A 25000-nucleotide genomic window follows, 5' to 3' on the forward strand; every position below is an offset into this window, starting at 1 on the left:
GGGGGAAAAAGCCTGTATTATTATAATTTTTATTATAATTATTATTATTATTATTATTATTATTATTATTACTATTATTATTATTATTACTATTATTATTATTATCATTATTATTATTATTATTATTATCATTGTTATTATCATTGTTATTATCATTGTTATAATTATCATTATTATCATCATCATCATCATCATTATTATCATGATCATCATCATCATCATTATTATTATTATTACTGTTATTATTATCATTACCATTATTTATGTTTAAAATCTTGTGTTCAGAAATTCTTTTTTGTGAGGAACAGCTGTCACAAGTTGAAATCTTTTTTAAATAATTATTTTAAATAGTGCACAACGTACGGTTTTTATCAGGCATTCAGAGCACATTGTGTATAGTAATAGTCTAGGTATCTGACCATTTATCTAGCTTCCAGAAATATGTAAATACAGGTTGATTTTCTAAACTGGCTACTTTTGAAATTTGCTTCCTGGCTGGGCTAGCTGTATTCCGCGGTTATTTTTTTAATAGATCAACCCAAATATTTCGTGACAGATCTGAGACCCCGGTGTGTACAGCTGCAAAGAAGTCAGTGTCATTAAGTCAACAATATTCGGATGTAGAAGATTTCGACTCTGACATAGAAATACGAGAGATATGCATAATGTCACTTGCCCCTAGACCACAAAAGTTGTGGCTATGTTATATGTGAGAGCACATTTTGAAATGATTTATAATAATCCACATGTATTGAACTTTTTTATGAAAATATTTTGTTACATTACTTGGAAAAACGGCAAACATTTTAGAATTAAAATTTTGGGTAATAATTTTGATAGTGTTGCCTAACGTTGATCTCAGGTTTTAACTACTACTACTTGTACAAGTTCAGGTGAGCGCAGTGCTCTCGTTCTTCCGACTACCTCCCTCCACTTTTTTTGGTCGTGGGCTAGATGACTGACATCTTCTAATAACAAGTCTCTCAAGTCTGTATCTATTAATTGTTAGCCATGTTGTTCCTCTTCTGGGTCTCTTTACGCTTCGCTTCGCTTCTTTTAGTGCTAATTTGGTGAACGTCTCCTCAGGCGTTCTTTCCAGATGACCGTACCAATGTAATCTTCGGTTATTGATGATGTCGCTCCATTTTTGTTGATTTGTTTCGTTGCAGCCACTCATTTGCTATCTTCCTGGGCCATTTGATGAATACAGCTTTCCTGAGCATTCTTCGGTAGAATGAATCTATTGTGTTTGCACTAAGCGACCATACATACCGTGAAACACGGGAGTATGGTGCAATCATAAGACCTAAATAAGCAGATATCTTCAGATGGGGAGCCAGTAATAAAAACTATGAACTAGAAAATGAAAAAAACTGTGCTATTCCAAACTCAGACAAAGAATACTGAAAATAAATTAAGCAAATACAGATGAATATATTAGGAAATAAAAAGTTATTGATCATCCCCACCCGATTTTTTTTTTTTTTTTTTTTTTTTTTTTTTTTTTTTTTTTTTTTTTTTTTTTTTTTTTTTTTTTTTTTTTTTTTTTTTTTTTTTTTTTTTTTTTTTTGCCGCCATCACTTGACAGGTTGACGGCAATGACACATGCTCTCTGGGTCTTCTCGCGCATTATTAACACTTCCGGGATCGCAAAGATAGTCGTGTTTCTCTCTGTTTTAAGCACAATTACTGTGAAATAATACTATTTATTGTGGCGACAATCACTCGCGAAGGCTGTACAACTCTTGTGAAAGACTGGTTCAGTTGTTCACCCAAAAATGACGTCTCACTGCCTGACCTCTACGTGGATAAGCCCTATATTCTCACAATATATATATATATATATATATATATATATATATATATATATATATATATACCCATATATATAAATATATACATGTGTATATATATATATATATGTGTGTGTGTGTGTGTGTGTGTGTGTGTGTGTGTGTGTGTGTGTGTGTGTGTGTGTGTGTGTGTGTGTGTGTGTGTGTGTGTACATAAACTTACCTCCATCTCACTTTTGAAAATTTGAAAAGATGATAACCAATATTTCTTTTTTATATGTGGCCTTGTAACAAAAGGAGATGACAAATCAAGGGAGTGTGAAGTACTGGGAGACCTTCTTGACACCAATAAAGATATTAAAAGAAGAAAATCCTTAACAACTAATGCAGTAAAGAAACTAGAGCATATGTTCACCAACAATGTACTCAGAGTAGGGCTCAAAATTTGAATTTTTAAATCATATATAGAAAGCATCTCCCTATACAACTTTGAGTTATGGACATTCTAATGTTAAAGGACTGATGAAATATCTGAAAAAAATTGGAAATCAAACCCCAAAAGCTTGGATTTTTCAAACTAAATCACATATATAGCTCAAGTATACTCTCTATTCATATAAGTGAAAATTAAAAACTGTATTGTTTAATTAGAATGATGTTTTATATTTTACATTTTGGGTCACTTATTGAGGAAATACGTTATCTTCCAATAATTTATCAACCTAATTATTTCTCCTTTCTATCGCTCTTATTTGAAGTAAGGATTAATATATAATTATTAAACTGTATTCTCTGGTGATCATGTTTATTGTTTCTGTTAGTAAATATTTCTTATTTGAGGCTACAGTCGCAGAAAGGGGACAACCCACATGCGCCTACTTTTGAGATAATCGCGCTTAAAGTTTATCGCTGATTACTACAAAGAAAATGGTCTAAATGTATAACTATTATACATCAAAAGAAAGGTCTAGGGTAGTTCTGTCATGCCATGTGGTTTTTAATCAAAATATTGATTTTATTTTTGGTTACGGCCGCATTTTATTCACCCCTACTCCGTAATTTTTAGAGTGTATGGTATAAGAGGTAGTATGTTATGTATTTTTTTGTGTTATGGTTGACTTTCATCTTTTATACTGTCTTGAGACAGTTAAGTTTATTGTCAGGAACAACCCTTTATGTTCCTGACAGTGCCCTTAGCGGATTTACTAACCCATTCCCCATCCTACCACCCATGATCAAAGTTGGTGGTCACAGTAGTGATAGAACTTACTGTGACACTTTGATGACAAACGCTAGTAGTCCAGAATGACATCTTCTCTCTGATCGGGGTCATCAGGGTCCAAGTCTCCAGCATCCTGCACCGCCACCAGCCCCTGTGTTCCACGCTTTGCATCAAATCACCCGACTTTGCGCCTTATTCTAACCATAAGAATGGTCGAATTTCCTCTGGCTGACCCTTTCACAAGACTTTTACACTCTTGAACAACAGGCTGGTGCCTCTAACTCAAAACCAACAAATATAAGGGTTGCCCTCCTTCCGCGGCCGTAGCCTCATTTTATTTTGTAAGAAATAATTTTTAATGAAGAAAAGTCTGTTTTCAAAAGGACGTTTAACTTCACATGTAAATGTAGGCTTTGTGTTATCATTATTGTTAATGTTTATCGATGTAATGCATAATTACATCAAAAAGGGTGCACAGCTTGCTAGCGCATCCATTTAATTCTAAGTTTACAAAGCTCTGTGCATTCTATAACATAGTATTGTAATGAGTTGCATTTATCTTCATGACAAAGATTACGTGCAATCCCATCGGTATTTTTATTATATTTCCAGTCATATTTAGATCTTATCTTTAATCTCATTACTATTGAATCGTACGTACAGTATTTTTGTCCACAAGTGAAATTATAGTTTTCAATTATACTCATATAGTGTAACATACATTCACTTGTTTTTGCTAAGATTTTTTGTACTTTTTCTAGGTCCCAAATATCTCTCTTTCTTTTCTCATTTTCAGTCTTATTTTTTTCGTACTTAGGACACTTGTGACATCAACGTTGTCTTTCTCTGCTCCTTGTTTAGCTAAATTATCAGCTAAATAATTCGGATATATTCCACAGTGTGATAGTACTCATACAAAAGTTTATTTTAATGGATCTTATGTCATTAACTTTTTACATTTAAAAACAAGGCTATTATCACTAAAGAATTTTGAATTGGTGTAGGTAACGCACTCTATCTACAAATAAATATAATTATTTTCTCCTGTTAAACGTTAGTTTTAAACAATTCTGCTGTGATGCTTGAGTTTATACCTTCTATTCTTTTGGAATATCGTTCTTCATTACTTATAAAATATCCATAGAATTCCCAAATCCAGCTTTTTCACCGACAACAGACCCATCACAGAAAATATGTATTACATTATAACTTGGGTACATTGAAATTTTCATAAAGGAATATATGACGTAATTTTGAGCTATCATATTAACATTTCTTATAATCTAAGTGTTCTGTTTCAATATCAAGAGGTTGAATCACAATGGCAAAAGCCGACAAGACTGTGAGAATAAACACCTTGTGAGATCGAAACCTTTATTAGTACTACGTTTCGCTTGTTACAGCTTTTTCAAGTACAGACATGACACACACTCTGAGCACATATAAGCCAACAGGGAAGGAACTGGGAGAGGTTATCAGGGAGGGGTGGGTGGTAGGTGGAGGGGGAGGAGGGGGACGGGTGGGACTTGGTGGAGACAAAGGAGGACATTTCGGACAGTTTGTTGAAGTGGACTAAGGGGGACATTTCATACATTTATTTAATGCGGGTAACAGATGGATTATAGGAGGGGCGATGTTAAACATGCCTCTGTTCTGCTCAATGGTTTTGAAGCTTTGAATGGCGGCCGCTTCGAGGCATTTTCTCCTCATCCTATCTGGTTCCCTAAACAGAAGTTCTGCGTTATCCCAATCCATCAGGTGGTCGTTGGTGTTCCGGTGGATAACACAGGCGTTGGTGGTGATGTTGTTCCGGGAATCGTAGCGATGCTCCCGGATCCGGGTCTTCAGGTCACGGGAAGTCTCGCCGATGTATACTTTATCACATCCAGCACAGGGTATGCGGTAGACACCAGCGTTTTTTTTCCCACATCTCGTCCTGGCTGTCATTCCTTCTTGAAAGCTCTTTGATAGTTCTGCTGGACTGGCCCACTACCTGGGCGTGCAACCTCTCCCAGTTCCTTCCCTGTTGGCTTATATGTGCTCAGAGTGTGTGTCATGTCTGTACTTGAAAAAGCTGTAACAAGCGAAACGTAGTACTAATAAAGGTTTCGATCTCACAAGGTGTTTATTCTCACAATCAAGAGGTTTATTACTCTAAGGGTAGACGAAGTCTTTTGTCAATTTGGGGACACAAAAGTTTGTTATATTATAATTCTGTATAATTCTACATATTTTTGGTGTAAGCCTTTATTGGAGTACAACTTTTTCACAGTTTATCTTGTATCTGATTGATCTTAAAACTACGGTAATCGTTAACTCTGATACTATCACAAAAACTTGGCAAATTCAGTTCTATTTTCATTATTTCTATTCTCGTACTTCTTAGACACCCAAATATTGTCCTCAAACCCTCGTTTTGAACTAACTCTAATGATTTGAAACAAGATACAGGGTAAAACACTAATATAAGGGGAGAATAGTCAATGATAGATCTTACTGCAGTTAGATAGACTGATCTTAATACAGGTATACTAATGTCTTCACCTTTGTTAGCTAAGATTTAAAGGTTTGAGTCAAAACAAACACATAAGTTAATAGCATATGATATTTGGTTTTTGGTACTACTAAATGATATATGCACACCAAGATATTAATAAATATTCACCTTTTTTAATTTCACTCTGTCTAACTAGAACTCTTCATTTGTTAATCTTGCTTGATATCTAGTTCTATGTTCCTTTATGACTAATCCTAACATTTTATACAAATGGTGTAGGTCACTTAAAGCATTACTCATCGACTCATTATTTTTGCATTATATAAGGATGTCATCAGCATAAAATATTATTTCCGTACCGAAGGAAAAGTTGTAATTTGGAGTTTGATTCATGAGAACATTGAAAGTCATTAGGCTTAACACTCCTCCTTGTAGGGTGCTCAGTTTCATCTCCTTCTCTTCAGATTTGTGCCCATGAAATAAAAACTTTATTTTTCTTCCAGTAAAATAGTCAGTTATCCAAGACAAAATTTTACCATTGATTCCTTTGTTTACTAATATTTCCAAACAAAAAAAATGCTCTATCAAATGCACCTTTTAAATCAACAAAAAGTCAATAACTATTTTCTGCATTACTCATATTTTTAATAACATAATCTGCAGAGGTTTGTAAAATAGTATTTAGTTGAAGTATTTTGTGATTTACCGACTTTTTTTTACTATGAATCCAGTACCTCCTTGGGCTCTGACTCCAGGCAGGAGGGAGAGATCTGTAAAAGGCAGAGTTATTAGCCATATTTGGAGTATCATTTCCTAATTTAGTCTTTCGGAGACTGATGGCAGACGCGTTATGTTCTTTGAAGAGAATTTTGATTTGTTCAGAATTAGAAGGTAATCCACGTACTACGAGTATGTTCCACTGGATCAGGGATATTTTATTATTTTTGTTTTTCGCAAGGGCCTCTGATATGGTTTGGTCTGACAGGCGTTACCTTTTCTTTCTTTGATTTCCGGGAGTGATTATCGGATGGAGGTGATTTTCCAGAGGATACACCAGAATCCTTTCGGCGGCCACCTTTAGTAGATTGAGGAGGAAAGCGTGATCGGGGCCTCTTGTTTCGTCCCGCCTCCAACTCCAAATGCTCAGTATTGTGTACCTCTGCAACCTGAGGTACTGGGTTCAGATTCTTCTTGGGAGAGAATCTGTCTAGGAGTCTTCTATATTAGGAGCCTATACGGTTTCCAATAAACCCTGAGGAGCCTCCCCACCTACCTCCATTAAGGACAGAAAGTACCTCAACACTCTGTGTTTGAGGAGTCTCTACAGAGGAGATTTGAAAAGTAACATTTATTTTAAGATGTTCTGAAGATAGCCTTTTTCTTAAGGAAATCGTTGTGGCTTAGGCTCGAGAACGACGGTGGTATTTTTGTTAATATTTTGAGGAACAGATTTGTTATTGCTGGCTTTACTACCTCACCATAACTAGCTTTTGCAAGTAGTCTCCTCGTGTGTCCTATGCTTATATGTTCTGCGTGGGACTTATGAATAGCTGTTTCTTCTTTTTTATACGATCTACAGTCCTTCTTTTGTGTACTGTTATTTTCTGAACAGATAACACATATTTATGTTTTTCACATTTCCTATGTTCGAGATGGGCACAAACATGGCACAGTTTGTTTCTTATGCATCGTCGAGATCGACAATCGAAGTCAAAACAGTTATAACACTGAATAGGCCGAGGTCGAAAGGGTTTGACGTAAATGATTTCCTTTTCTATGTCAATATAGTCAAGCAAATCTCCATTTCAAAAAGCGAAGACAATAATAGTGGAGTTGGAAACTTTATACACCTTTCATACATTCATTGTACACATCCAAGATTTTATCCTCAGAATTTTTTTTAAGATCTTGGTTAAAGAGAACTCCTTTTGCATGACTAGAATTTAATGAGGTTTAACCTCCTTCGCATTATAATTTTCTATTACCTGTAAATTGCTCATTATAGCGGTTTGCTCAAATTATTTAGCGTGGACTAAGAAGCTATTATATCCTAAACGCTTTACCTGGGAGTTGTTGATATTACAGTGCTCCAAGTAAATTTTCAAAGTTCTAAAAGCAAATATATTAGCCCTATCTTTTGCTGAAATAGCTATGAACAACTTTGGTGGTTGCAAAAGCCTATTTTTAATCTGGACTACTGGTTTTCTCAGATTTATTAGGATAGAAGATATCCAAGCCTGATGGAACTCCAACCGTCAATCTTTTTTTTTCGAGAATTCGTTTCCTGTCCGAAGATTTATCAAGAGCATTGGTAACTTTGTTGGGATTTGAGTAGATAATTCAAGATTTCCAGGTCTTATAGTCATTAGTCAAATTTACTCTTATTTCAATAATGTTTCCATAAGTACTGAATTTCACATATATCAAATCATAGCGCATGTCAAGAGGAAGCAGAGCTATGAAAATAACACATTTATAATTTCTATCTATCTAAGGTATAAATGATTCTAATGTAACCACATTCAAGTTATCAATTAACCTTTGAGTTTCCCATATCCAGTTCATAGTTGTTGCCAGAAAGGTCAGTTGGGGGGTTAGGAGACCACTCTATGGTGTTCGGTTGAGAAAGGAAGCAAAAAAAAAAAAAAAAATTAGAGGGATTCATTCCTCTTGCCAAATGAGACTCAACATGGAAAGGGTTTGGGCGGAGACCAGTCCTCTACTAGAAAGGGGCTCCCTTCCTTAGGTGGGCAAACGCTGGTCAGTGAGGGCACAGAGGCTCCTCCCACCATCAGCTCTAGGGCCTGGCGACTCCCATTACCCGCAAATACAGGGGACTTAAATCTGGATACCCGGAGCACGACTCTTAACAGACATGGTTTGCATCTTAGAGGGTCTGCTAGGAGGTGAAAGCTTCAAATCCAAAGTGCTTCCGTTCGTAGTCAAAATCAGATCAAGGTCGTCAACGAAAATCCATCGGCTCAGATTAAGTCTGGAAGCTAAGCGCTCAGGCCTGACCTCTTCTGGCATAGTTCAATTCATCCTTGCAACACGCAAGCGCCCAAACTACGTCAAAGTACTGGGCCATGGGTAGGTCGAATATGTATTCGAAGTGCAGACAATTAGAAATAGCGGTTTTTTTCAAATTCAAGCTTAATAGCAAAAAATATTTCGTGGAAATGGTCAGCAATACTTTTTTTATTTACTCTGCTTGGAATTTTGAAAAGTGTCTACCGTTGTGTATTTTGACCTTTAAGAGTTATCAGCACAATATAGTTTGTGTAAGCCAGGTTCCCTCTGATGTAGCTTAAATTATAAGTAAATTTTTGGAGGTTTATGATTTTAAATAACTGCCAAATGATGTTTATTTTTGACAAAACATGTCACCTTAGAAATAGAATACCAACCTGATAAGAAATGGGTACTGCAAAATCTGGAGTACTAAGTTGGCTATTCACAGCTGTAATCCATCTCTCCCTTCTCTCAGTATCATCAGTCAACAGCTACACAAAAGATCTTCATTTTTCTGATCAAACCCGAACCCTCTAAACATCCCTGTGTTTGTAACTCGCGCTAAACGTCCAATATGGCCAAACCCACAGTGAGCACGTGACCTGTGACGTCACGTAAAAAACCTCAATACTTGCAGAGGCATTAATATAGATCCTAATCTCTTGGAGTGATTTGAATTTGATATCTTTCTTACCTGTGTGGAGAAAAATATTAATGTGTTCTAAATTCACAATTCTATTATGATGTCAACTGAGTAAATCTATTCACAAGACCTCATTTGGATAAGACAAAGCTAACCATCGTCAGTCAAAAAAAAAACTGTGCAACGTGCGTTTGTGAAAGAGTTCTCTAAACCGTCACCAACGGCAATACAGATTTGGACATGGCACTAAAAATTCGAAGAGGAAGGCTGTCTATGCAGGGCAGAAGGATCTGGATGACCAGTAATATCAGAGGAAATGGTCGAGCAGATTTGCCAAAAACTCTTGCAAGGCCCCAACATGTCCATAAGAAGAACAGGTCTAGAAATCCAGATTCCTCCAACGACAGTTTGGCGCGTCCTGAGGAAACACTTGGTGATGAAACCCTACAAGCTACATTTTGTTCAGACTATAACGGCAGATGGCAAGATAAAGCGCAAACAATTCTGTGTTGATATGCAAAAGAAACTTGAAGAAGACGAGTTCATAGAACGTCTTGTTTTCAGTGATGAGGCGACATTTCATACTAATGGAAGAGTCAATAAGCATATTGTCCGCTTTTGAGGAGAAGAACATCCCCATGTCACAGCTGAGTACGAGGGGGACTCACCAAAAGTGAATATGCTCTGCGCCATCTCCAAGAATCATCTTCATGGCTCGTTTTTCTTTTAAGGAAATGTGACCGGCGATGTTTATCTAAAAATGTTTCAGAACTGGCTAATAGATGAACTCACGGTAAATAAACATAAAGACTTCATTTTTCAACTGGACGGGGCTCCACCTCACTGGAAACTCACTTTGCGGGCTTACTTCAATGACAATCTACGAGGGAGATGGACCGGACGTGCTGGTAACCTAACACCTTGCGAATTTTTCTCTCTAGGGTTATGTGAAGGGACTAGTCTATGTCTTTTTTTTTTCCTAGAAACCTAATGGAACTGAAGCAAATTGTGTATGTTTCAGACAGATTGAACATTTTAGAAACTCTGCCAAGGGATTTGAACCCTGACCTGTGCGTAAAAAATCATGAAGCCAAGACGCTAGCAGCCGACCTATGTGCGATAGTACAAAAGGACTGTATAAGTCCCCGACCACATTCCACATAGCTACAGAAGACGTAGTCTCATTTTCATCCATTCCCCATATTAGGTGATCCCTCCGACAAGTTGTGTATGTTTAAGACAGATTGAACATTTTAGAATCTCTGCCAAGGGATTTGAACCCTGATCTGTGCGTGCATGATCACGAAGCCAAGACGCTAGCAACCGACCTATTTGCGATGGTACAAAAGGACTGTACAAGTCCCCGACCACACTCCACATTACTGCAGAAGACATAGTCTCATTTTCATCCAATTCCCATATTAGGCAATCTCTCCGACAGGTTATGTATGTTTAAGATAGATTGAACATTTTAGAATCTCTGCCAAGGGATTCGACACGTGACCTGTGCGTGCATAATCACAAAGCCAAGACGCTAGCAACCAAGCTATGTGCGGTGGTACAAAAGATGTGATGGTACAAAAGGACTGTGCGTTTTCTGTAGCTATGTGGTGTGTGGTCGGGGACTTGTAAAGTCCTTTTTGCGTGTATATATATATATATATATATATATATATATATATATATATATATATATATATATATGTATGTATGTATGAGAGAGAAATGGGTGGGGAAGGGCAAACGAAGATGTGTTGGTAATAGAGTTTATTGCCCTAACGTTTCGACCAATTTGGTCTTCTTTAGAGGACCAAGTTGGTCGAAACGTTAGGGCAATAAACTCTATTCCCAACACATCTTCGTTTGCCCTTCCCCACCCATTTCTCTCTCATTTGTATGGAATAATTTTTAAATATACATGTATGTATGTACGTATGTACCGATATATATGAATATATATATAAATATATATGTATATATATATATATGTGTGTGTGTGTGTGTGTGTGTGTGTGTGTGTGTGTGTGTGTGTGTGTGTGTGTATTTACCTAGTTGTATTTACCTAGTTGTATTTTACGGGAAGGGGAGCTATGCTCGTGAGGTCCCGTCTTCATATCTCATTTTATCTAAACTATTTTTAAATTCATGTATTGTTTTTTGCACACACCACTTTCTCATCTAACTTGTTCCAACTGTCTATTGCTCTGTGAGGAAAGCTGTTCTTTTTCAAATCTCTTCTATAGTTGTCTTTTTTTATTTTCTTTCCGTGTCCTCTTGTATTTCTGTCATCCCATTTTATCAGATTCTCTCTATCAGTAATTTCTATGCCTTTCATGATTCTGTAAATAGCTATCAAATCTCCTCTCTCTCTTCTTTGCTCTAGTGTCTGTAGTTTAAGTTTTTGTAGTCTCTCTTCATATGATAGTTTTGAGAGTGTTGGTGCCAGTTTAGTAATTGCTCTTTGTATTCTTTCAAGTTTTTTTATACATTTTTTTGTACTTGGTGACCATATCGTTGCTGCATATTCCAATCTTGGTCTTATCAGGGTGATTAGGATTTTCCTCACCATTTCTTCATCCAGGTATGTAAATGCCACTTTGATTGTTCTTATTAAATTATAAGTTTCTCCAAAAATCTTATTTATATGTTTCTCAGGTGACATATTATTCATAACAATGACTCCCAGGTCCCTCTCATTTTCTACTCTTTTTATTCCTTCTTCTCCCAAATTATATGATCCTGTTATTCTGTTTTTGCTTTTTCCAAATTCCATTATACTACACTTTTTTGTATTGAACTCCATCTCCCACTTCCTACTCCATTCTTGTACTTTATTTAGATCTCTCTGTAGTGATTCACAATCCTCTTCAGTTTTCACTCTTTTCAGTAATTTTGCATCATCTGCAAAGAAGCTCATATAGCTTTCAATTCCTTCATCCATATCATTAATATATATAGCAAACATTATTGGGGCCAGAACTGTTCCCTGCGGGACACCGCTTATTACTTCATTCCATTTTGAGTGCTGATCTCTTATCACTACTCTCATTTTTCTTTCTTGCAAAAAGTCTTCCATCCAATTTAGCAATTTACCTTGTATTCCTCCTTCATATTCTAATTTCTTAAGCAACTTCTTATGTGGTACTTTGTCAAAAGCTTTTTTTAGGTCTAGAAATGCACAATCAGCCCATCCATCTCTTTCTTGTATTATATCTATTAGTCTTGAATAGAAACATATTAAATTGGTGACGCATGATCGTCCTTGTCTGAATCCAAATTGCCTTGGATTTAGTACGTTGTTTTTTTCCAAGTATTTTACCCATCTACTTTTGATAATTCTTTCACATATTTTTGCTATTGTACTTGTTAGAGAGACTGGTCTATAGTTGGTAGGTTCTTCTTTATTTCCTCCTTTATATATAGGTACTATATTTGCTTTTTTCCAATCTTCTGGAACTTTTCCTTCTTTTAAGGAACTGCTTATTATGCTATGTATTTTGTCTGCCAGTTCATTCCTACATTCTTTCAGAATCCAGTTTGCTATTTCATCTGGCCCATGCGATTTTCTGACATCAAAATTACCCAAGTGTGTCAATATTTCATTCTTCGTTACTTCTATTTCTTCCATAGGGGGGACTTTTTCCTTCCACTCAATCTCTTCAGGTTGTATATTTTCCCTTGTAAACACTGATTTAAAATGTTTGTTCATAATTTCTGCCATTTCCATTTCCTCAGTGTATTCAACTCCTCCTTGTCTTAATTTCTCCAAGTCTTGTTTGTTTTTCAGTTTATTGTTTACAAATCTGTAGAATAGTTTTGGTTGATCTTTACACTTTTCTATAACATCTTTTTCATATTTTCTTTTTTCCTCTCTGCACTTTTGTACATATTCATTTCTATAACCAGTATATATTTTCCATTTTTCAGGTCTTCTGTCTTTTTTCCATCCGGTCCAGGCTTTGTCTCTTTTGTCTTTTAACTCCCTACAACTTTTGTTGTACCAGCATTTTACATATTCTTTTTCTTGTTTTTGTCTTGGGACATACTTTTCCACTCCTTCTTTGTAAATTTTTGTCAAAATATTCCATTTCTCTTCCACTGATGTTTCTTCTTTGTATATTTCTTCCCAGTTTTCTTGTTGGAAGAATTCTCTTATTTTATCAAAGTTTGTTTTTTCATACATCATTCTTCCTTTTCTATATTGTTCATTTCTTTTCATATATTTTTCTTCATTAAGTTCCAGTTCAATCAATATGTGGTCACTTTTACCTATTGGTGTTTTATATTCAATCTTGTCCACTATTCTAGGTTCAGATGTAATTATTAAGTCTAGCCTCGATGGTTCTTCTTCATTTCTATACCTAGTGTTCTCTTGTATCCATTGTGTCATTGAATGGTCAGTAATCATCTCAAGTAGAGCATTTCCCCATGAGTCATCACCACTCTTTACTGTCATTTCTTCCCAGCAGATTTCTTTGCAATTAAAGTCGCCCATCATAACTATTCTTCCTCCGTCTTCCATTATTTTAGTTAATGCTATCTTTGTGTCCTCTAACATACTTTTATGTTCACTCTCCTCCCATGAGGCTGTTTTCGGAGGCACATAATTGATCACAAATTTTCTGCTCTTCTTATCTCGGTCTTCCACTTCTATCATAATCATCTCTACTGTATTCTTTCCATATATGACACCTTTCACGTTTATATCCTTCTTTGTCAGGAACATAACTCCACCCCCTTGTTTTTTCTCTCTGTTTCTAATCCAATAATTGTATGTATCATGTCCTACACTGTTGGGTGGTAGTGGGCCTTTTAATTTTGTTTCTACAATTCCCATTATGTCCGGTTCTTTTTCTTTCAAATAATCATTCAGTTCATTCAATCCTGTTATCAATCCATCTATATTTGTGTAAGACACTCTTAGTTTTCTGCCACTTCCATTGTGTTCTCTGTTTCCCTTATGTTTTTCTTTAGTATGTCGAACTGCTTTATTTTCATGTTCACTACTCTCCAATAGAATCTCTCTTTCTCTGACTCCGTTCTTTCCTCGTTTTTTGCCTTAGCTTCAATTCTTTTCTGCTTTTCTGCCTCTCTTTCCTCCTTATTCATTTCTCTTTTTATCCATACCTTTTTATATTGATCATTTGTTGCTAGTTTCCCTGTCTTGGATAGAATTTTCTCTGCCGTTGTTTGTGACCTGAATTTAATCTTAATTGGTCTGGTCTTATCTGTACTATATTTTCCGAGTCTGAATTTTTCCTCAATTTCCTTTATAATTTCTGGTTCATCTTCCTGGACTAATTTTAATAAACTGCTTACCCTTTCATTTTCCTCCTTGATTCTTGCGGTTCTATCTGGGTTATGTTTCTCTTCCATTCCTAATATAATTATACATTTCTTTTTGTCAGCTAATTCTCTTACTATATTCTCCTTCTGTCTCATCACTTTAATAACTGAGTCTTCATTATGTTCTTTCAATTGCTGTTTGACTATGTCAGTGAATGAAACCTTATTCCCTTCTTGAGTTATTCTCCAATTTTTAGCTTCTGTAGCTATTTTCTCACTGTTTTCATTACTATTCTTCTTCAATTTCTCATTCTCCTCCTTTACATTTCCTAACTGTCTTTTTAGGTCCTCTACTTCTTCAGTTAAGTTTCTGTTAGCCTTCTCTAGTTGTTCCAATCTTTCAATTCTCTGGAAGATAGAGTCTACCTTACCTAACTTACGTTCCAAGTCCTCGATCACCTTATCAACTCTCTCCTCTAGTCTTATCAGTCGGGGGGGGGGGGTTGTGTCCCCCCCACCCTCTTTAAATCCCTGGAACATATTCTCGTCACTTTCTACTGTATTTCTCCTCTCTATACTTCTAATCTTTACATTTTTATTTGCCATTTCGTCATCCGGTGGTCGTTTCATGTTGACCTTACGCCCGTCTGCCTGGGCCAAGTCCTCCACATCCTCATTTCCTTCCATTTCCCCAGCAATCCCTCCCCTTCTCCTCTTTTCCTACTTACCTACTGCCTCACGAGCAATTTCCCCCCCCCCTGCAAATACAAAAAGGCACTTCTCTTTGCGTTGGTATCCACAATCTGCACTTTTCTTCAGAGCGTTCGTCAAGCCGTCCGTTCGTTGAAAGTGTGTGTGTGTGTGTGTGTGTGTATCTATTATAATAAAGTAATAACCTCTGTCTTTCTGTGTGTCTGTCTGTTTGTATATTCTGAAACCTTATAACCCAAGGTACTTGGATAACTATCATTTGTCTGTTTGTTTGTTTTTTGTTTGTTCACGAACTCCTCCTAGGATTTTGGAGATAGACCCCCATAACCATATATATTCTGATGCCCTATCACTCCAGGTACTAGGATAACTATACTTTATTTAAAAAAAAAACTATTTTGGTTAGGGTTAAGGGTTAAATTTAGGCGGGGTACGGTTAGGTTAGAGATTATTCACGAACTCCTAGGTTTTTGCAGATAGATCCCTATAACCATATATATTCTGAAACCTTATAACCCAAGGTACTTGGATAACTATCTTTCATTTGCATATACTATAGTAAAGTAGTAGCCTGTGTCTGTCTCTCTGTTTACGAACTCCCCCCAAAGCTATATATACTCACCATAACCCAGGCTACTCGGATAAGTATATTTCATTCCCAAAGGGCGTGTCCCTCCTCATTTTTTTTCTTACTTTCTTAACATTTCATTTTTGTTGTCTTTAACATTGAGTTATATTGACACCAAATCTGCTTGTTTGGCCACAGTTGCCAGATGCAACACGCGACCCAGGGTAGATAACCCTTTTGTTTAACCTTGAGGTAGAGCATCACCTGCCGAGGTCGTTGCGCAACTCACGTGAGGGATAAGTGGGGTCTGCCCACGGCAAAATTCCAACCAGTGTTAAGTAAGGCCATGGACACCAAATAAGGGTTGAGGCAGGACTAATATTCGGCCAGAATTCCCCTAGGGCTTGAGCGTCTACCTTGGATCTAAAGGAGACATTGGGGAAGGGATGGTGAAGGAGAGGGACGTGCTAAAGGGCGGTGGTCAGGTGTCCGTATATCAAGTTGATTTAAACGATATGTAAGAGACAGGATGGGGAGCGGGAAGGAGATAGGGTGTAGTAGGAGCGGGGTAGGAGGGGATGAATGAATATGGAAGGGATGTGAGAGCAAGGAACCTGAAGAAGTTCAGGACTTTACTCGAACACCATGATCATCATCTTTTTTTTCTTCTTCTTTTTTCTACTTCTTATTTTTATTCTATTTTTATTTTTTCTTCTTTTCCTTTTTTATTCTTCCTCTTCTTCGTCATTTTTTTTTCTTCTTCTTCTTTTCTTCTTCTTCTTCTTCTTCTTCTTCTTCTTCTTCGCGTTCTTCTTCTTCTTCTTCTTCTTCTTCTTCTTCTTCTTCTTCTTCTTCTTCGCGTTCTTCTTTTTCTTCTTCTTCTTCTCCTCTTTCATCTTCATCTTTTTTCCCGTATTTGACTTTATTTTTTCACTTCCTCTTGTATTTTCACCACTTCACTTCTTATATTTTTCATTTTATATTTCTCTTCTTTATTTCATTTCTTCCTTATATTTTTAGTTTTTTCGTCGTCTTCCATCAGTTCCTCCTATATTTTTAATTCTCCCTTGTTCAGCTTACATGCCGTGTGATTCTGAAGCCCCTTTCCACCCTCTCATCAACCCATCTCATTCTTGGTCTTTTTCTTAACTTTTCTCCCAACTCTTCATTTGTTCTCTCTCTTTTTAATGGTTTGTCATCATGCATTTGTCCATATCGCCATCCTCATAAAGAAAGTGCCTGAGTCATTTGTCCAATTTTTCAGGAAATTGAAAAAAAAAATCGTTTTTCTATTTTGTAAATATACGTAATGTTCCTCCTAACGTAGTTTTAACGTACTCAGACACAAGGAGCAATGAAAATTTTGTTTAGACAAAAAAAAAACATAATTTGACCAAAAATGGCTCATGCAATTTCTTTGTGATGGTGACGATATACCAAAACCAACTCAGCTTTCTTTGTCCTCCCCTATCCTGTGACTCCTTTCCAACTCCTGTTCTCTGCTTTACTTCCACATTTCTTATTCTGTCCACACTTGTATAGCCTATCGTATTTCTCAAACATTTTGTTTAAAAAGAGCGTTGTCCCATCCTATCCATCTGCTTCATGCAGCATCGTGGGTGTAACCACTACTTCATACAGCCTCCTCTCAACAATCGTTCCCACATGCTTACATCACATGTCACGCTTCATTCCACATAGAAGCTCTATAATTCATCTCCACATCCACCCTCCACAAACTTAAAACTTTTCTCATCTTGAAGTGTCACACCTTTCACACTCATATTCCACCTGGCACCAGCATCATCCCTTGTGTATTCAACCATTTTATTTTTGCTCATATTCACTTATGATTTGGACTTGGTGGAAACCAATTGAAAATATGCTTACTTACTTATTTATCTATTTATTTATTTATCTATTTACTTACTTTCAACGCTTAGAGGGCCTAAGAATCACCTTCTCAGTCAATATGGAAGAATAGTAATTCTCCCAAATAGATGATGGACAGGTTGAAATATGAGATCGGAATGAAAAGAGGATTTTATGCAAGAATAAAACACGGGAAAGCACACCTTGGATCCAAATATAACGATGTGGCAAGACTGGTGAAAAGGAACACACGCACAGCGAAACGTAACTACGAAGTTAAGGTTGCCAGACAAGTGAGATCCAACCCAAATTGCCTCTTTCATCTCTACACAACAACAAAAATATGGAAAGTATAGGCCCAATTAAAAACGACGAAGATGTCATGATAGAATCTGACAAAAAAAAATGAGTAAGGAATTTAATAAATATTTTCTCTCGGTCTTTACTAAGGAGATGTTAGACATGGTACCTGACTGCGATCCGATTTTCAGTTATGGATGGAGAAAGTAGACTATCTAATATCAGCATTAGTAAGGTAGAAGTAGTCAAACATATTGAAAGGCTTAAAACTACAAAATCCCTAGGTTCAGAAAAAAAATTCCGAGAGTGCTTAAAGAGTGTGAATTTGAAATCTGTGACCAGTTGATAGAAATAATTCATAAGTCGATAGACACTGGTTTTGTACCTATTGCTTGGAGATAGGCAAACGTTGTTGTTTTTTTCTTTTTAAGGGAGATAAATCGTCTATACGCAACTACAGGCCAATCAGTTTGACATCAGAAAGAAAATTAAATTAACAAATAGAGGCTTAGGCACCTCAATTTACAATCTCTGGAAAGAAGCTGAGTTCGAGGTGATATAAAAAAAGGTGTTCAAGTGGGTCAAAGATTTTAACAAGAGTGACGCCAACAAGGTCATCATATCAATACAACAGGGCAGGACTCGCAGTAATGGATTTAGGTTGAACAATGTTATATTCAAACAATAAATGAGCAAGAATTGGTTTACTAATAGGAGGCTCAACGAATGGAATAGACTTAGTAACCTTGTGGTAAGCGCTGAAACCATCGGTTGTTTTAAGAAATGGTTAAACAACTTTATGGGTGGGGATGACAGGTGGTAATGGACATGGAATTGCCTAGTGTAGGCCTTATGGCCTCTTGCAGTCTCCTTCATTCCTATGTTCTTATGTTAATATCAAATTACTGGCATCCAGCCATGAACTTGGGTCATCATCGTCTCTCATTAGGCTCTGTTGCACCATCACAGCGCAGATTTTGATGATCTACTAAGGCAGTCCCCCTCCTCCTGAGCAAACTATTAATTAAGCTAGCCTCGCTACGGGCCAAAGGGCCTGCTGGACTTGCTGTCTCATTACTAACCTATATCTCACTTTGGCTGCCTTCGATTTCCTACCTGCTCATATTAGTTGATTTGGTTCAGTTAAGGGAAGGACTCCTCTTGATGAGGAATCGACGGTGCCCCTCATGGACCTTGCTGTGGTTAAGACCAGACAGTTTCATCCAATAGAGCTTGAGACCCGAGGATTAAGGTCCTACGGATTGAATTCTCTTCATCAAGTTTCTGCCTTGACTTGCAGACCGGAAAGCGAAGGATCAAGCTCATCAGAGTTGAACTAACTTCAAGGCTAAGAAATCAGTGGTCGTCTATTCCTTTTCCCCTCCTAAGCCTTTCTACTCCACGGAAAATAGATGTTTTATTCTTGAACCTCCCTGAAAGATCCTGGAGGTCTTTAAGTAGAAATTTGTAATTTTTTCCCATCTAACCTTGTTCGTATGATCTCAGTTTCGTTTGTCAACAGAATTGTGGAGCTTTTGGTGTCCGTAACTCATTTTCATGTCCTTTATTACTGTTTTCATGTGGTGATCTTTCATGATAACTCTCCTCCATTCCACCATAAAGCTTCATTGAACTCCTCCAGAATGTTCTACTTGATTGCATGGTACCTTCTCAAGGGTTTTCTCGTTTTGCGTGCGTTAGTGTGAATGTGTGTGTGTGTGTGTGTGTGTGTGTGTGTGTGTGTGTGTGTGTGTGTGTGTGTGTGTGTGTGTGTGTGTACGTGCTTGCGTGCGTGCGTGTTTGGGGGCTGCACGAGGGCGGACCCGCTAGATAATCCATGGTTTTATCGTGTGATTGCTTTAGATGAGGATAAACTACAACGTAGTTGCTGCATCCTAAGCGTTATCAGAGTGACCGTGCCCTAAACCTGTTTTAATTATGGCTCATCTAGAATCTAATCTTATGATGGACCGAAAAAGAGATAAGGCGCACATGATTATGAGAATATTTGCAGAGTAGATGGACATTGAATTTAAGGAAGTTATTTTATTCATACTGATCATGAGTTACTGCAAAAAGTCATATTTGGGACGTCTATACACAAAAGGACGAGACGTAACGCAGAACAGAAACTCTAATTGCTGACAGTCTATTGGATAAAGTGATGAAGGAGACTGGGAGAGTGTTGTGTATTGCACAGTTCCAGTTCAGTTCCTTCTCTGCAGTATACTACCGCCGAATACCATTGCACCTGGAAAACCGCCGAATAACATTGCACCCTTAAACGAAGTTATCATGTTGTGTAACACGTGTTTCTGACCCCAAGCTCGTAACCTACCCAAACCAGCCAGCCTGCGTCAATACCAAGGAGCCCCACCCGTCCTTTAATCGGATGATAGTGTTGTCCAAACCAGACCTGTCTGGAAGTTCTGTCCTGTCCATGGTTACGATCTTACGTCATGAGTCATCCATGGTGAAAGCACCTTTGACTTTTGTGCACGGATAGCCAGGGTGAGTGGTAGTTATAAACGCTGATTAGGCAGAAACAGTCTAATCAATATGTGATTCTTAAGAAACCTACTTTGACTATATGAGAGAGAGAATTATTCTTAAGGCAAACTTTCAATTTATGACAAATTATCTTGAAGAGTCACCTTGGATGACTTTCGTCTTTCGTCTTAGCAGTTGGGGCTAACAAAGCCTATACTTATTAAAGTATTCGATTTTGAGTCAAGCCTTATTGTTACTGAAAGAAGACTTGTAGGACACTATATATATTTGCTCAATTGGACAATTCCATTAAGTTAGTAGGGATGTGCTGTCTCAAGACAGAATTGCTTCCCTACTTGTGTCCGTTACCAGGGCTGTATTGGTGCAGGGACAAACAAGTTCTAAATCGGAATCAAGAACCCTAAACCATAAACCGAATTCACCCTTACCTTACTTAACCTCACCTTACCTTAGCTAATCGTGGTGGTTGTCAAGTGACGCTGGTATGACCATGAAACGCCGTTCTTGTCTGTCCATGTTTCCATTCTAACCAAAAAAACAACCAATCAACCAACCAGCCAGTCTGATCCGCCAGATTTCTTTCTCCTAAAATTTGTTTCAACAGACAATCTATGTATTTCAATGTCTCTCTTTTTTCCTTCCTCTTGCTCCCACACACACACACAATTTATTTATTTATCTATTTATTTATTTATTGTATGTTTATATAAGTGAATTTGAAAGCCACGAACTTTATGGCATCCAATTACCTTGGCTGGAAACATATTCCATTATTGACGACGCGACTGGCAGAAGTTTTTCTACCTAGTTGAATGTTAAATCTACGTCCTGAGAGCTCTAGGCCATTATTTCTTGGCCAGTTAGTACGTACTATGAGAACACCTTCAATTTTGAAGGTTAGCAATTCCTTTTGAAATCTTAAGCACATGCTAAATTCCCTTTGAGTTTCCTATTCATTCTTTCGAGAGAATAGGCTCAAATGTTTTAATCGGTATTCGAACGCTTCGTTTATATTTGATATGAATTTCATGGATCGCCGCTGCACCCTTTTCAAACTATCAGTGCCTTTAATGAGTTCTGGGGACCATACAGAAACAACATATTCCAAGTGTGGCGATCCAGTGACCTCTATAATTTGTTGATGATAATTGGATTTTTTCAATCAAAATATCGTGTAACCAAACCAGGTTTCCTATTTGCTTTCTCGGGGGCAGAAATACAATGTTTACATGATTTTAGGTCATTCTTGATAATTACACCAAGATTCTTTATATTTTCCACTTTAATTTTTTCCCAAATAGTTTGTAGTCATACTCAGTATTGTTTTTACTTATGTGGATAATTTTACATTTACTTGGGTTAGATTTAATTTGCCAATTTTAATATCACTGTTCTAGTTTGTCTAGATGCTGAATACTCGGTTGGTGCGATTGATTATTTGCTGTTCAGCATGTCTTAGTATCATCAGTGAATTTGGAGGTAGTAGATATAAGTGCATAGTCAATATTATTGATATATATTATGAACAGAGGTGACCCTAGAAAAGAAACCTGAGGAACTCCACTCATAACGTATTTCCAGATAGAATTTTTACCATTTAGAACAATTCGTTGCTTACAATTTTTCAATCAGTTTCTAATTCAGCTTAGCAAGTTACCTCATATATCATGGTAGTCTTTTGTGCGGGACAGTACCAAAAGCTTTTTCAAAATGCAGATATATCGAGTCTGCTATATTCCTTTTGCTTTAGTTTGAAAAAACCGTTTTGTAAATTTTCAGAAATTTAGTCGTGCAATAGCGCTTACATCTGAAGCCATGCTGACTGCTGTTTATTAGAGTGTTGGATTTTTCTTTTCAATTCCACAATCAGATGTATATTATCGATAAAATAAATAAACATGCTACCATTTGAACAACTTCCCGTCATTCAATTGAATTGCGAATAAAATATTGTTCCTTTCAATACTGACGAGTTAAACACCATTCAATAGATCGTTACAAACCAAATGTTATAGAAACATTTAGAACATAACTGTAGATTCCTGTGACCATAACCAGTTACTACTTGCATAATACCTATGGGGGCTAGGGAGTCCTCCACTTTTTTTTTTTTTTTTCTATAGGAAAACCAACTGCTGCCTCGCCCCCTTCTTTGTGGGTACAGCGTTCAACTCCTAGCTTATATTATGTCCTTATCAGAACTTTCCCCCAACCATGTAAAAATATTTCAATTCTTGCTATTAATATCCTAAAGTACTCCGTCGATGGTGCGTGACGATGAGGGCAGGAGATGGCGATCTCTGGAAGCCCCAGGCCACAAACCACGCGGCAGGTGATGAATGCACATTCCTCGCCCTGTACTAAGACTAATGGAGCAATACAGCTCGGCAAGATACCACACTACTGAGCAACCTTAATCAGGAACCACTCTGCCCACCCCACATCGAAAGGAAGATAGAAAAGGCATCTTAGAAAATCACCCTTATCCCAACGTGGATTGGTAGCAGTTACCTGCAAGGTCACTCTTACTGCGGCAAGAACACAACGAAGAAGACAACAAAATAACAGTTACAATTAGAGGGCAGAAACCGTCCCTACCCGCTGTACGACACTTCCCTATGAACGGGCCAAAAAGGCATCCCCTTAAACCCAGGAACGATCTACCATAAAAAAGCAGTTACAGTTGCCATCCCCTTCACGGCGGGAAATAGTTACTACCATAGACAAAATGTATCTCTATAAAAACCAAAACCATTGACAAGTACTCCAAACCCATTAAGCGAAATTGCAACTCCAAGTTTGTCCCACCAACGGGTCACCAACTCGAAGTGGACCCGAACTTAAATCACCAAGATTTGTGGTCCTGAATGCCATCAGTGGGCCAAGGACCATTTTGAAGTAAAAAAAAAAAAAATACTAATTCCGGAAAACCCTACCAAATCTAGACACAAGAAAATTAATTCATAATAGTGGAACTGGATTCAAGACCTCAGAAAGACAAAATTCGATTCCACTCAACCTGATGCTACAGTCCGAACTAGATCACACGTAAATTTTAAAAACGGCGTTCGAGTACTCAATCTTATGATTGCAGGAGTACACAGAGACAGAAAGTGAAATAATATTAATGATAATAGTAATAAGATTTATAATAATGAATAATGATAATAATATTGATAATACAATAATAATAACACTGTGCAAAAAAATTTTGTTTATGTAAAATTTGGTATGTTTATATACTAAATTTGACATGCTGATTACGAATATGACCTTGGTTTTGCCATAATGTCAATATTTTTTTTTATAAATGACATATCACACATTTTCATATTTATAGGGTAATTTTTCGGAATTTCTGTTCTAAAAAGAACATTTGCCACTTTGCGCATACAGTTTGTGAGTTTGATATGTTTATATAGTAACTTTGACATGCTGATTATGAAGCGAGCACAGCTGCAACACACAGGAACGCGTCACTGCAGCGTCAGTGTTGCTTGAACTGTCATAGAGTGAGGTGCGTTGCGTTGAGACGTGCTTACGTTACTTCTTGTGGATCATATGTTCGATTCTCTATTGTTATGTTACTATATTTGTAAATGCTTAGGTATTTCACTGTGTAATCTAGTTAGCAAGTGAATGCTTAATTCCCTTTGCTATAGCACGTGTTTTTGTCTTTTCAGATTGTATAGCTATGGCTACCAAAAGCAGATCTTGCCGTTTGTCTCCAGACTCTTTCTGTTTTGTCTGCGGATATTACATCAGCCCCAAGCAGACAAAACACACGATTGTACAGGGATCAAATTGTTTCATTGCTTATGAGGCTTATTTTGGCATGCCTATGGGTGATCAGGACAAACCATGGGCACCTCATGTATGCTGTGGAAGTTGTCGGTCAACCTTGGAAGGGTGGTTACGTGGCAGTCGCAAGTGTATGCCATTCGCAATTCCTCGCATTTGGAGAGAACCAACTAACCACCATGATGACTGTTACTTTTGCATTGTCGACATATCTAAGTACAAGAAGGGTAAGGATAGAAGAACTGCTGTTGTATATCCGAACATTCCATCTTCTATTGCTCCCGTGCCACATTGTGAAGATTTACCTATTCCAACTCCTCCTTCCTTATCCGTGATTGCAGAAACTGATGAATCTGAAGATAGCGATAATGATACCTTCAATATAGCAGGATCAAGCAGCTCCCCACATTTTCCTACACAACCCGAACTAGATGACTTAATCAGGGATTTAAGCCTTACCAAGGAAAAAGCAGAGATCTTGACATCTCGTTTAAAGGAGTGGAATTTATTAGACCCTAGTTGCAAGATTTCTGTGTACAGGAAAAGGCATCTAACTTTTTCCAGTTTCTACAAAGTTTTGGAAGGCAATTTGCTTTGTTACTGCTCTGATGTTGCCAGTCTTTTTGGTGAAATAGGCATTGAGTACAACTCTTCTGAATGGCGTTTATTTATTGACAGCTCCACCACAAGTCTTAAGGCTGTATTGCTTCACAATGGCAACCATCCATCAGTTCCGGTAGGACACTCTGTTCACATGAAGGAAGACTATGAAAATGTCAAGATT

The sequence above is a fragment of the Oratosquilla oratoria genome, chromosome 25 (genome assembly GCF_046742065.1).
Source record: "Oratosquilla oratoria isolate Oo_2021 chromosome 25, ASM4674206v1, whole genome shotgun sequence".
Lineage (NCBI taxonomy): Eukaryota > Metazoa > Arthropoda > Malacostraca > Stomatopoda > Squillidae > Oratosquilla > Oratosquilla oratoria.